This window comes from Rana temporaria, chromosome 1, assembly GCF_905171775.1.
Source record: "Rana temporaria chromosome 1, aRanTem1.1, whole genome shotgun sequence".
Classification (NCBI taxonomy): Eukaryota; Metazoa; Chordata; class Amphibia; order Anura; family Ranidae; genus Rana; species Rana temporaria.
In genome coordinates this window covers 381,513,202-381,528,385 of record NC_053489.1, presented here as the reverse complement: position 1 = coordinate 381,528,385, position 15,184 = coordinate 381,513,202, and the positions used below count along the sequence as shown (strand labels likewise).

Genomic DNA, 15,184 nt, shown 5'->3' with positions numbered 1-15,184 from the left:
GTTTACACACACAGCTCCCGGTTCTCACTCTTGTCACGGAAATATTAATACCGCACTTAAATAAATAAAATGAGCGATTAAAACCTTTTTGTCTATATAAATATTAAAACAAAGAATAGCGGTGCGAAAAAAGAGATAAGGATTACATTTATTGATACAGAGAAAGAAACTTGTGTTAATCCAATATTTACAACCATAAATCTAGATTTTCCTAGCTAGTGACGGAAAATATAAGTTATATGAGGACAGGAGGCGAGTATCTTATGCATAAACTTTCTTTATTTATGCCCATAGCAGTACATTTAAAAACTTTTCTTAGTAACTTTTAATGTAAAAAACTTTTCAACATGGACTACAACTCCCAGCAGTCCCTGCACCTATAGCCACGCCCATGTCGGTGGCCCCTATATAATGGACTGCCTGACAATGCTCCTCCTCTTTCTTGATGCGAAAACCTGGACATCTGAATATCACCCCACGGGAATGTAGTGTCGTCTTAGACTTCGGGCCGTGCGGCCGAGATCCGGTAAGTTCAGGACTGGAGCGGAACCGTCAACTGTGTCCCAACGGGGAACTCGGAGGAACTCCAACCCAACGAGGGTTTAGCAGGAGAGGTCATCCCAACAGGGGATAGGAAACCAACGGGTCTTCAAACCGCCTCGATACGGGTCAGGATCCAGACGTGGTATTCAGTAACCTGCGAAAGATCAGAAAAAATACGTAATAGGGTGGGTCAGGAGGGAAGATACTCGCCTCCTGTCCTCATATAACTTATATTTTCCGTCACTAGCTAGGAAAATCTAGATTTATATATCTGACAGGAGGCTCATATCTTATGCAAGTTCAAAGCTAACAATTAGTTAAACAGTTATAACTTTAATACCATAACCTAGTATAACACAGGCGTATGATTTACGACAAGACCGACATGGATACATGATCTTGCGGTCTGAAATAGAAATGACGGAAGGTGGTTTCTGAAGACCAATCTGCCGCCACCAGGAGATCGGATAAGGAGCCTCCTGACGTGACCACCTTGGTGGCCATGGCCCCTCTAGCGGAGTGGGCTCCGAAGAGGGTTACATCAATACCCGCCATGTCCATGGCAGCTCTAACCCAGCGCGCTAGCGTGGCAGACGACACGGGGTGATGTGGCTTGACGTAGGACACCAAGAGTTGGGAAAAATCCGGGAACGCAAGTCAGCGGTCTGTGATTCGTATGCCTGCAGGCAACGGACAACACAGAGGCGTGGGTGCGCAGGGAAAAACGGATAGAAGACCGATTGAATACCGGTCTTGGTCCTGCGTACCACTGAAAACCTGACTCCCTGCGGCGAGAATTGACGCCTAGATACGTCTAAGGCCTTAACATCAGATACTCTTTTGATAGAAATTAGCATAGAAGCACTGTAATTTTAATAGAAAGAAGTCTCAAAGGAAGGTCTGTGTTGTCCTCCCACCTGGCGAACATATCCAGCACCCTGGAAACATCCCAGGTTGCTTGGTATCTAGGACGTGGGGGACGCTGAAACTTCACACCTCTTAGGAGTCGGCATACCAGAGGATGCTTGCCGATTGGTAAAGAATCCACGGGGCAGTGATACGCCGAGATAGCCGACCGATAGACGTTGATGGAACTGAACGATTTGCCGGCTTCGAATGAATCCGCCAAATAGTTCACCACTAGGGATACAGGAGCGCGTATGGGATCAACCTGCCGTTGATCACACCAACGTACCCAGAGTCCCCAGGCTGATTGATATGCCGATAGAGTCCCGGGGGCCCAGGCCAGGGCGAGGAGGTCCCGAGCCGACTGTGAAAGGACGTTGTCAGCGTCCGTGATCCCGAAACCAACCACGCCATGAGTGGCAGGTTGCCCTCCAGAATCAGGGGGTGAAGACCCTCGCTCGGGTTGGTAAGGAGGTGAGGAAAGTGGGGGAGGAGTCTGGGCAGATCCGCGGTCATCCCTAGCAGCAGGGGAAACCACGGCTTGGTCGGCCACCATGGTGTGATCAGCACCACAGTCGCCTGCAGGGTGGATATCCGAAGGAGGAGTCTGGGGATTAGCTGGAAAGGAGGGAACGCGTAATGCGTGCCCTCCGGCCAGGGTTGGTGGAGAGCGTCCACCGCATAAGCCTCCGGGTCCGGCCTCCAGCTGAAGAAGCGGGGTAACTGGTAGTTGAGGCGGGAGGCGAAGAGGTCTAAGTAAAGTGGTCCCCAGAGCCTCTGTAATTGAAGGAATACCGAACGGTCCAGCCTCCAGTCGCTGGAATTGCGAAGATAGCGAGAATTCCAGTCGGCTACCGAGTTGGAGACTCCGGGATATACTCCGCGATAGGGGTTATATTGCGGGCTAGACAGAAATGCCAAAATTCTTTCGCGATATTCGCTAACATTTTGGATTTGGTGCCACCCAGGCGGTTGACGTATTGAACCGCCGCCACGTTGTCCATGCGAAATAGTATACAGCATGTAGGAGAACGTGGCAAGACCAGGCGTGGGTAAAATACCTGAGGCGTCCCCCCACAGGGATGTGAGTGGGGTGTAGGGTATACTCACCGGTGGGAGGTCGGGATCGTGGGTAACCGCGTCCACCTCGGCCTCGCCATGGTCTGCCTCGCGGTGGGAAGAAAGGCGCAGGTTGTGCCACTGGGGCGGCATAGGATTGAGCCTGCGGGTATTGGTACTGTGTTAAAGATCTATTTTGCGGCCTGTAGGAGGGGTTACGGCCGGCAGAACGGCCCCTATTTCTGCCGGCCCTGTTAAAAATCTTCTTTTTCTCAGGGAATTTTGTGCCTTGTCAAGGCTGGTAAAAAGGCCCACAAACTTATTTATGTCTTTAATTAAAGAGTCTCCAAAAAGCATGCCGAAGGTCCGGGTTCAGACTCAGCAAGATGAGACAATTGGGGGTCCAGGCGCATAAGGATGGACCTGCGCCTCTCTACGGAGCACGCCGTATTGGCGGTGCCTGCCAGGCATATCGCCCTCTGTGCCCAGCCTCTCAGTTGTTGGAGGTCGACCGGTTGCCCGGATGCCGCCGCTTGTTCTGAGAGGTTAAGAATTTTCGTCAGGGGCCCCATTAGATCGAGGACGCGGTCCTGGATGGATCGGAACGATCTTTCTATTCCTTTCTTCTGGAATTTGCCTGATTTCATCAGGTACTTAGTCAGAATGGGGTCCACCTCAGGGGTGGTCACGACCTTATTGGGTATAAGGGGTCTGGGGCATTCAGCCCTGAGTTTGTTGCGGCTAGCCCTGTCAAGGGATTTTCTAGCCCACAATTCTACATACTGGTTGACCTGCGGTAGCGGGGTCCATTCTCCAGAGCGCGGGTGACTGATCGCATCTGGGTGAAAGAACGGCTCTCCTAGTGAGTCTAGAAGGGTCTCGCCCTGCGTGGCAGGGGTGGCGGCTGTGGTAAGCGCCGTCTCCCCAGCATCGTCGGCATATGAGTCAGACTCTGACTCATCCGATCCCCCGGAGGGATCGGCTGAGTCCTCCTGTGAGGAGTCAACATACAGTAGGTGAACCCGATTTTGTGTCAATCTCGCTCTTTCTCGGCGAGATTGAGCACCTACGAGCCCCATCGCGGGAGAAGGGCGCCGAGCTGGCTTGCCGCGATGGAGACAGAGCCGTCATAGAAGCGACAGGAGATCCGACTTGGATTCCCGCCAATTCTACACGTGTGCGGCGTTTGTTATGAATCCTGAGGGGGAAGTCCCCGCCGGATTTTAAATAAAAATCCGGCATGGGTTCCCCCCTCAGGACTGTTATGGGTTGTAAGGAGAGCCCCCCTACAATCCATACCAGACCCGTATCCAAAGCACGCTACCCGGCCAGCCAGGAAGGGAGTGGGGACGAGCGAGCGCCCCCCCCCCCTCCTGAGCCGTACCAGGCTGCATGCCCTCAACATGGGGGGGGTTGGGTGCTCTGGGGCAGGGGGGCGCACTGCGGCCCCCCCACCTCAGAGCACCCTGTCCCCATGTTGATGAGGACAGGGCCCCTTCCCGACAACCCTGGCCGTTGGTTGTCGGGGTATGCGGGCGGGAGGCTTATCGGAATCTGGGAGCCCCCTTTAATAAGGGGGCCCCCAGATACCGGCCCCCCACCCTAAGTGAATGAGTATGGGGTACATCGTACCCCTACCCATTCACCTGCAAGAAAAGTGGTAAAAACACAAATAAACCACACAGGGTATTAAAATATTTTATTAGTCTGCTCCGGAGGCCTCCCCTGTCTTCTTTATTAGCTCTTTTACCAGGGGAGGCTTCTTCTTTGACGTCTTCGGGTGGGTGGGGGCCGCCGTCTGGTTCTCTTCCACCGCCGGGGGGGGGTCGCTTTTAAAAAAGCCCCCACCCCCCGGCGGGTTTCCTCCGGCGTCTTCGGCGGGGGGGCTTCTTCCGCTATCCCGACGGGTCTTCTCCGCTATCCGGGGGGTCTTCTCTCCGGGGGTCTCCTTCTGTGTTCGCCGCTCTCCGCTGTTGACTCGGCGCACTCCGGTTCTTCGTCTCGCTGTCCGGTGCCTTCTTCCGTGCTGTACGTCTTCTTCTCCTTCCGTGCTGTGAGTTCTTCTTCCGCGCTGTGACGTCATGTTCTTCACTTCTCTTCTTCTCCCGATGTTGACACGCCGGTCCTTCTCGCTGAAATGACGGATGCGCGCCTTGCATCGGACCTATATAGGCCTCACAGTCCCATCATGCTCTGTACCTACCCATGTGATACCTACCCACGTGGGTACTGTAGGTATCACATGGGTAGGTACAGAGCATGATGGGACTGTGAGGCCTATATAGGTCCGATGCAAGGCGCACATCCGTCATTTCAGCGAGAAGGACCGGCGTGTCAACATCGGGAGAAGAAGAGAAGTGAAGAACATGACGTCACAGCGCGGAAGAAGAACTCACAGCACGGAAGGAGAAGAAGACGTACAGCACGGAAGAAGGCACCGGACAGCGAGACGAAGAACCGGAGTGCGCCGAGTCAACAGCGGAGAGCGGCGAACACAGAAGGAGACCCCCGGAGAGTTGAGAAGACCCCCCGGATAGCGGAGAAGACCCGTCGGGATAGCGGAAGAAGAAGCCCCCCAGCCGAAGACGCCGGAGGAAACCCGCCGGGGGGTGGGGGCTTTTTTAAAAGCGACCCCCCCCCCGGCGGTGGAAGAGAACCAGACGGCGGCCCCCACCCACCCGAAGACGTCAAAGAAGAAGCCTCCCCTGGTAAAAGAGCTAATAAAGAAGACAGGGGAGGCCTCCGGAGCAGACTAATAAAATATTTTAATACCCTGTGTGGTTTATTTGTGTTTTTACCACTTTTCTTGCAGGTGAATGGGTAGGGGTACGATGTACCCCATACTCATTCACTTAGGGTGGGGGGCCGGTATCTGGGGGCCCCCTTATTAAAGGGGGCTCCCAGATTCCGATAAGCCTCCCGCCCGCATACCCCGACAACCAACGGCCAGGGTTGTCGGGAAGGGGCCCTGTCCTTATCAACATGGGGACAGGGTGCTCTGAGGTGGGGGGGCCGCAGTGCGCCCCCCTGCCCCAGAGCACCCAACCCCCCCCATGTTGAGGGCATGCAGCCTGGTACGGCTCAGGGGGGGGGGGGGGGCGCTCGCTCGTCCCCACTCCCTTCCTGGCTGGCCGGGTAGCGTGCTTTGGATACGGGTCTGGTATGGATTGTAGGGGGACCCCCTACGCCGTTTTTTTCGGCGTAGGGGGGCTCTCCTTACAACCCATAACAGACCTAAGGGCCCGGTATGCTCCTGAGGGGGGAACCCATGCCGGATTTTTATTTAAAATCCGGCGGGGACTTCCCCCTCAGGATTCATAACAAACGCCGCACACGTGTAGAATTGGCGGGAATCCAAGTCGGATCTCCCGTCGCTTCTATGACGCGCTTGCTGGGATGTGCTGTCACTATTCCAGTGAGTGCGATGTCGGCGAGATCTCGGCACCATGTCGCCGAGAATCAGCGCGATGCTGTCGTGCTAAAAACACAATATCACAAACACCTACTGTAAGAGTCCGGTTTGGCCCTTCTAATGGGCTTATACCCCTTGGATTGTGTCTCCCTGGGGTCCAGGGGTCGAGTTGAGTGTGCCAGATGCTGGGGTTGGTAGTCTGTGTTAGGAGCTACCTGCAGCACATTATTTCCTTCCCCTGCCGGGGAGTCATGTATAGCCAGGGTGTGTTTCCTCTCGTGTGAGGATTTTCCCTTTTTAATCGGTGGCTCGTCGCTCTGTGGCGGCGGTATTTGTGGGACCACGGATTGTTGAACCCTGGATGAGGCAGCGGAAGTTAGGGCGGCCAGGATGGACCTATTAATCAGCTCCTGAATCTGGGAGGCATTCAGGGTGATAGCTGCATCCATGGAGGGGTTCTACTCAGTGGGGTTCACCGGGCTTGGCAATTCAGACATAGCTCTAGTTTTATAAACACCTATGTCCTGTAATTAATAAGGTGATGGGGGGCAAAAAACGGAAGTAAATTCCGTTTTCTATAAGCTACAGTACCGTACAGGCTCTTTCCTCACCGCCGTCAGTGCTGGGACTGATGCTGCGGTGGGAGGAGAGAGCACACACTAGCTTCTGGTCAGAGGGAGCGATCACATGGGAGTGCTCCACTCTGATAGGTCGCCCCTCCCTCGTTCAGCGCTGACAAGGGAGAGGGAGATGTGAGGAGAAAGAAGGGGGGTCCCGCCCCCCCGCCGAGCGCGGGAGGACGAGGAAGAAGTGTAAAATGGCGGCGTGCCGCACAGATAGGGAAGAGTACTGAGCAGGGCAGAGAAGAGAGGAGGGGGGTGGGGGTGGAACGGACCCCGTCGGAACGGCGCCTGAACGGCGCTCGATAATGAGACAGAGGAACGAATCTGTGAGGGGAGGACAATAGGGTGTCAGCACCATTAAAGAGACACAGAGACAAATTAAAAAGGAGGGTCACACAGGGACACCGTGAGGCAAGAGAGCTTTGGAGAATCAAAGCTGGTCAGAAAAATGAGCAGGAAAAACACCACAATAGAAATTCACATTGACAGAAACAGTGGTGACATAAAGTTAATACTTATCTTCGGCTATGAGCAGAAAGAAAGAGGAGGAGCATTGTCAGGCAGTCCATTATATAGGGGCCACCGACATGGGCGTGGCTATAGGTGCAGAGACTGCTGGGAGTTGTAGTCCATGTTGAAAAGTTTTTTACATTAAAAGTTACTAAGAAAAGTTTTTAAATGTACTGCTATGGGCATAAATAAAGAAAGTTTATGCATAAGATATGAGCCTCCTGTCAGATATATAACCTAAATTATATCACTTGTCAAAACAGAGAGGATACCGCTGATACACATACAAGTATTGTTGTAACATATACGATACAAATAAGAATATGGCTGTAAAGGATTCAACAGTATGTTAAGACAAGCAGTAAGGAAGGAAAAAAGATTATAGAAGAGAATAAGGAAATTAAAGAGGTATATTTACAGATTACTTCACCCGGCTGGTCTGATCAGGTCATCCTGCACTCTGATAAAAAGTCAAGCTAGCTTGACTGGTTTTATACCTCTGTCTACATTTTTTTCCCTCCAAGAACCCACTGTTGTCATCAGCCGCCCTACTTTGCATTCTGACCTACAACACCTTCACATCCTCTTGAAAAAAAGATATGTCCTGGAGTTTGCATATTTGACACCAACAAACTACCTTTTGAACTCACCCACTTCCCATATTAAGCATTTCACAGGACATGGCTAAATGGTTATCTCCGGTCTGGTCAAGCTCTACACACATGCACAGTATAATTGGAATTAACACAGGGAATCTTAATTTGGTTGTAAAGAAGACAGGAGATGACAGAAACCTCACTTCCTATCAGAAAATATATTGTAACTGCAAAATCATACACAGCTATATCCGACCACATATAAATTACACATATACATGTGTATGTGTGTGTGATTATATATATATATATATATATATATATATATATATATATATATATATATATATATATATATATATATATATATATATATATACACACATACACACACTATATATATATATATTTCTTTATCGTACATCACGGGACACAGAGCGGCATATTCATTACTATGTGGGTTATATGGAGTACCTTCAGGTGATGGACACTGGCAATCTCAAACAGGAAGTCCCCTCCCTATATAACCCCCTCCCATAGGAGGAGTACCTCAGTTTTTTCGCCAGTGTCTTAGGTGTTGGTCACGGAATAGCTTGCCTCCATATCCTTGGGATCAAGGCGGGCTAACCGGATCTGTCCAGAGTGCCTCAGTGCCGAAGTGGACAGTACCCGAGCCCCAAATCCGTGGGGTTTTGCCTATAATGCCCTCTCTGGAGGGCTGGACCCTGGGCCCAGGACTTACAGCTTGTTCTAAAGCCAAGAGTTCCCTGTTTGCCAGAGGTGCTATATAGGTCCAGGACAGCGGTTCCTTCCAGGACCCCAGTGCCTGATGGTCTACTACACTACCCACGGAGATGGGAGAAGATTGGACTGTGTTTGATTACAAACATCCTGCGGCATGGAGCAGGTAAGTGGGGAGCCTGCGGAACTTGGTTCGACTGCAGGCTTCCCAAGGGGGACCAAAAGAGGGGGCAGCCTAGATATGCTCTGCATGGGCACCTTGGTCACTATGTCTGTAAGTGGACAGGATGATCTGTTTTGTTCCTCCCCATTTCTGGTTCCCTGTCCAATTAGTCTTTTCTGGCTACCTGCTGCTCTGCTGGTCATACAGGGTCTGGGAAGAGACCTCTGGGCTAAAGCAACTGAGTCCTTAAGAGTCTCTATTGCAGCCTACCTGTCCGGGGGTTCAAACTTGCCGCCCTGCAGCGCGTCTTCTCTCCCAGCTCTGTGGACGTCTGGCGTCTCCATGTGTCTCTCTCCTCCCTGTCGTACGCGCGCGGGTGCGGGCACGCAAAAAATAGAAAGATTTCGCGCCGTCGGGAGGAGGGGGGGCGGGGAGCACGCAGAAGGAGGCGTGTCCTCGCCTCTGTTAAAACTGACAGGGTGCGCGCATAGATCAGTCTGAAGCTGATCTAGAGGAGAGAGGACGCAGAGCGGCACTCCGGTGACCCCCGGTGGCAAGAAAGGGGTAGTACATTATAGGCTTGGCCTATTTTACTTATTAAGCCAAAAAAGTTCCCCTTTTTCAGCAGGTTAAAGGGCTGGAAAAGATATTGGTGGGGCCGTGTAAAAAAAAAAAAAAAAAAAGGAGAGAATATAAAATACATTCTAATTTAAAGGAACATAATAGCATATTGAAAAAAAAAAAAAAAAAAAAAAGATTTTTTCCTTTTATATTTGATTGACATATTCGGCCTCACCAGGGTTTTTGGACACTAGTAATCCTGCTGTTCCCTAAACCTCCTAAACTATTTCCTAGCTGCGAACAGTCAGTTGTTGCATGCAAAGGACCTCGGTTTTGTACCATGGCTCCCAAAGGCTCAGGATCAAGGGGGCCTAAAAATGTCAAAAAGCAAAAGGGTTCCCCCTCGGATTCTGAGGATACGAGTCAGGCTATGCCAGTACTCTCCCCACCTGTTAACCCAGTTGTGGCCGCCTTGGTTGAGCCAATAGGGGGGTCTGCTGCGGCGGCTGGCCCAGATCCACCCAACCCTGTGTTCGTCACAGAGGAAAAACTAGCTACCGCATTAGAAGGGCTAGAGAAAAGATTGGCAGCTATGTTCACTAAATATTTACCAGGCAAGAAGCGGACTAGGTCCCCTTCGCCAAAATGTGTATCCTCGGATGCTGAAGTGGTTTCGCCGGAGGAATCAGAATTTCAGGAGGACCTATTGGACGAGAACCCAGAGGGTTCAGAAATTGAGGAATCTACTATTGAGGAACCATTCTCAGCCTCCCAAGCGGAGAGTCTGTGGGTCCAGTCTTTGACGGACATGGTACACTCAGCATTTAACCTGCCTTTACCGGAGCTCCGGGGTCCGGCAGTTTCCTCTTTGGGCTCCTTAAGGGCGCCCTTGAATAACGCAGTTTTTCCAGTCCATCCACTATTAGAGGAACTAATTTTCCAAGATTGGGTGCGACCAGACAGAATTTTTTTGCCGTCTAAAAGATTTTCTGTTATCTACCCGTTGGAAGAGAGGTTTGCCAAAAAAATGGGCGCTCCCGGCTGTGGATGCTGCCATCTCTTGTGTAAATAAATCACTAACTTGCCCGGTAGAAAACATACAGATGTTTAAAGACCCGGTTGATAAACGGTTGGAAACTCTTTTAAAAGCTTCCTTTGCTACGGCAGGGGCAGTGGTACAGCCAGCGGTGGCTGCTATCGGAGTCTGTCAGGCTTTAAAGGACCAGACTAAACAGATGCTTAAGGACATCCCTGCCCAGCAGGCAGAAGAGCTGTCCGATATACCCAGAGCTCTCTGCTTTGCGGTGGATGCTATAAAAGATTCCATTCAGCAGGCGTCTCGTTTATCACTATTTTTAGTGCATATGAGAAGACTCTTATGGTAAAGAACTGGGCGGCCGAGCCCCCATGCAAAAAACTTCTGGCAGGTTTTCCTTTCCAAGGAGGTCGACTCTTCGGAGAAGATCTGGATAAATACATTCAGGACTATCTCAAGTGGCAAAAGTACCCTTTTGCCAGTCAAGAAGAGATTTCGGGGTCCTACATTTAAGAGGCAACTCTCCCCTGTGTCAGGGCCCTCTAATTCCAGGCAGTATCGACGGCCTCCTGCGCGATCAGACTTTAACAATAAATCGCAGGGACAGGCCCCGGGGGCAAAAAGCCTTGCTATCGCAAGCCAGCAAAGCCTGCCCCTAAGTCTGCCTTATGAAGGGACGCCCCCACCCACGAGGGTAGGGGGAAGGCTTTGTTTCTTTCAAAGATCTGGGAAGCCAACATCCCCGACAGATGGTCCGATCTTCTGTGGCCACAGGCTACAGATTAGAGTTTCTAAAGTTTCTCCTCCTCATTATCAGGAATCAAGAATTCCAAACGATCCAACAAAGAGGTCCCCCTTTTTGGCGGCATTGGATCGTCTGATTTATCAAGGCGTGATAGTAGAAGTACCAGTCCAAGAGCAAGGGCTAGGTTTCTACTCCAATCTATTTGTCGTGCCAAAGCCCAACGGCGATGTCAGGCCAATTTTGGACCTAAAGAATTTAAACATTTACCTAAGGTTCAGTCGTCCGGATGGAATCTGTTCGGTCAGCGGCCGCCGCGCTCCAGAAGGACGACTTTCTGGCCTCCATAGACATAAAGGATGCTTACCTTTCATATACCGGTCTTTCAGCCACATCGGAGATTTTTACGTTTCTCAGTGGCTCAGCGCCACTTCCAATTTGTGGCGCTTCCTTTCGGGCTGGCTACGGCCCCCCGGGTGTTCACGAAGGTTCTAGCTCCAATATTAGCCAGTCTAAGAATCCAAGGGGTCACGGTCCTAGCATATTTGGACGACCTCTTGATCATAGACCACTCATCTCCTTGTTTGGAGCGAGCGGTTGCCCTCACGGTTCAGAACCTCGAGAGGTTCGGCTGGGTCATAAACCGAGAAAAATCAGCATTCCAACCCACGAATCAGTTGGAATATCTCGGCATGAGGTTAGACACAGCTCAGCAAAAGGTATTTCTACCCCTGGTAAAAGTAAAGGCTATCAAAGAATTGATTCAGCTGGTTCTAAGCAAAAGAGAACCAACTATTCGCCTATGTATGCGTTTACTAGGCAAGCTAGTGGCCACGTTCGAGGCGGTACCTTACGCTCAGAGCCACACTCGCATCCTACAAGCGGCCATTCTGACAGCATGGAGCAAGAAGGCACAGGCCTTGGAGTTTCCGTTGCCACTATCAGCAAGAGTCCGGCAAAGTCTGTGCTGGTGGTTAAACCCTCAGAACCTGCTAAAGGGAAGATCTTTCAGTCCCATAGCCTGGAAGATAGTGACCACAGATGCCAGCCTAAAGGGCTGGGGAGCGGTCTTGGATGGTTGCACTCGCCAAGGTACTTGGGCAGAGGCGGAGAGGCGGTTGCCCATCAATATCTTGGAGCTCAGAGCTGCTCGGCTAGCCCTCGAGGCTTGGACATCCAAATTACAGGGGTTCCCGGTGAGGATTCAATCGGACAATGCCACGGCTGTAGCATATATAAATCACCAAGGGGGAACCAAGAGTCAATCAGCTCAGAGAGAGGTGAGCTCGATTTTCCTGTGGGCAGAGACTCATGTGCCCTGCATATCGGCAATATTCATTCCCGGGGTGGACAACCTGCAAGCGGACTTCTTGAGTCGTCAGACTCTGTCGCCAGGGGAATGGTCTCTGCACCCGAAAATTTTTCAGATAATCTGCCAGAGATGGGGAATACCGGACGTGGACGTCATAGCATCAAGATTCAACAAGAAACTAGACAGGTTCATATCCCGTACTCGGGACCCTATGGCCTGCGGAGCCGATGCATTGGTTTGTCCTTGGCATCAGTTCAAACTTCTATATGCCTTTCCCCCGCTACAATTGCTACCCCGCCTGTTACGCAGGATCAGGGTGGAGCACAAACCAGTCATCCTGGTAGCTCCAGCATGGCCCAGGAGGGCATGGTACTCACTAATCCTAAAGATGGCAGTGGGAGAACCTTGGACGCTTCCTCTACGGCCAGATCTACTCTCACAAGGCCCGATCCTACACCCTGCATTACGGCGTCTAAATTTGACGGCCTGGCGGCTGAATCCCTGATTCTCAGTAGTAGAGGCCTGTCTAGGCAGATAATCTCTACCCTGATCAGGGTTAGAAAGCCGGTCTCCAGGGTGATTTATTACAGGGTCCGGGAAGCCTATGTAGGCTGGTATGTGTCGAAGAAATAGCTTTCCCGCAAGTATACCTTTGACCGAGTGTTAAATTTTCTCCAGCTAGGAGTGGTGGCCACCCACTCGCTGGGTGAGACCTTCTTACAGAGGGTCTTACGTATTAATCCTCCGGGTATGTCACCACTTTGCCGTGGGACTTGAATCTTGTTTTTCATAAGGACGAGGTGGTTCTCCGTCCTCATCCTCCCTTTCTACCAAAGGTTATATCCAGTTTTCACCTAAACCAGGATTTGGTACTATCATCCTTTCTTCCGAAGCCTACTTCCAGAAGGAAGGGTTGCTGCATACCTTGGGTATTGTCAGGGCCATGAAGGTCTATCTTAGAGCTACAGAGAAGTTTCGGAAAACAGATGTGTTGTTCATTTTTGCCAGATGGGCCAAGAAGGGGCAGGCAGCTGCAAAATCCACCCTCTCGAGATGGATTAAACTATTAATTATTCAGGCCTACAGCTTGAAAAGGTTGCCTCCTCCGTTGTCGGTAAAGGCTCATTCTACCAGGGCCATGGGCGCCTCCTGGGCAGCACACCACCAGTTCTCTATGGCTCAAGTATGCAAGGCGGCAACCTGGTCTTCAGTCCACACGTTCTAAATCCTACCAGTTGGACGTAAGAAGGAATACTGATACAGCCTTTGGGCAGGAAGTGCTGCAGGCTGCGTTTTAAGACCCTCAGAATCGGGGGCACCCTTGAGTTAAAAATTTAAATTTAAATTTTATTTCTCGACTAAGTTGGATTTATTATTATTATTTGAGTTTATCTCTGAATTAAATCCTTTTGGGAAAATGTCTCCCTCCCCTCATTAAAGCATTGCTTTGGGACATCCCACATAGTAATGAATATGCCGCTCTGTGTCCCGTGATGTACGATAAAGAAAAAGGGATTTTTAAATACAGCTTACCTGTAAAATCCTTTTCTTGGAGTACATCACGGGACACAGAGCTCCCACCCCTCTTTGGGGACCATTTTGGGAGGCATACTGCTTGCTACAAAACTGAGGTACTCCTCCTATGGGAGGGGGTTATATAGGGAGGGGACTTCCTGTTTGAGATTGCCAGTGTCCATCACCTGAAGGTACTCCATATAACCCACATAGTAATGAATATGCCGCTCTGTGTCCCGTGATGTACTCCAAGAAAAAGATTTTACAGGTAAGCTGTATTTAAAAATCCTTTATATATATATATATACATACATACACACACGCACACATTAAGGGCATGGTGGTTGAATTCAGCATATGAATATGAAGATGTTCAACATATCCATTACACTCTGTAACGAGCGATCGCGCCCCGCCGGGCACGCGCCCTGGATCAGGGATGAGCGTGCGCGCGCCCCTTTTGGCTGCTGGGAGAGATGACATATAGCTACGTGATCTCGCCCAGCAGAGCCGACCTGCCGCCGTATAACTGCGGCGGTTGGTCGGCAAGCAGTTAAGGGATTGACAAACTCCTATTGCTGTGACCGTAGGTTGTGCTACTGCACCGGCCATGACAAACTAGGCTTTAAGCAATGACTCCAGCCTCTTAGCTGGATCCTTGAACACCTGAACATTGTCCACCGGACAAGTAAGACTTTTATTCAGGGAAGAAACAGCAGCGTCCACTGCTGGCACACTCCATTTTTTTTGTGAATTTCTCCTCCATAGGATAAAGTTGAGAAAATCTCTTAGGAGGAATAAAATGCCTGTCTGGATGATCTCGGTCAGCATAAATAAGCCGTTCCAGCAACGGGTGCATAGGGAAAGCATGGGAGCCCTGAGGCGGCTTCAGAGAACCCAAAGAGGAGAAGGGATCTTCAGCCGCCTCTGCTAAACGGACTGTCTCAGTGAGTGATTGCTAATTCAATCTCTGAGACTGTGAAGCTGAGAAGGGTTCTTCTGAGGCTGAATCCTCAAATGAGGAACCATCCTCCTGCCCTTCTAGCGGACAGTTTCTGTGTCCCTTGGATCAGTGTCTGTGTCCCTCTGACAGCCACCAGAACACACACACAACCCTGAAACTTTATAAGAAGCAGCCGGTCCACGCCTGCGAGTAAAAAAACCCATACTTATGTCCTTTGAAGAAGGATGTCTGTTTGGTGAGTCAGTTAACACATTCTCTTCAAAGATGTCACAGGTGAAAAATGTCCATCCACAGCAAAATACTTTTAAACCCCCCCCCCCCCCCCCTCCTCAAAATGAAGATGTCCTATCTCACTCCCCAGGCTTCATCTTCAAGCCAAAACTTGAAGGCTGAAGTGTGTAAGTGCTTCATTTGCAGAGGTCCAAGCACCCCTGAAGTTGATGACAGTGAGTGCAAGGCTCAAAAAAGCATGGGTACTGGTTAGGCTGGTAGTGCTTGACT

The 15,184-nt window shown here is 50.6% G+C and overlaps 1 protein-coding gene and 1 long non-coding RNA gene across 2 annotated transcripts in view; one reads left to right on the top strand and one right to left on the bottom strand.

The window, feature by feature from the left end:
* Nucleotides 1–15,184, top strand: part of TIMM44 (translocase of inner mitochondrial membrane 44) — a 750,397-nt gene that overhangs the window by 578,654 nt on the left and 156,559 nt on the right.
* Nucleotides 260–7,507, bottom strand: LOC120911470. The gene is made up of 2 exons (XR_005742255.1): nt 7,472–7,507; nt 260–697 (listed from the first exon to the last, which is right to left on the bottom strand). It is a non-coding gene; the product is annotated as an uncharacterized LOC120911470 (long non-coding RNA).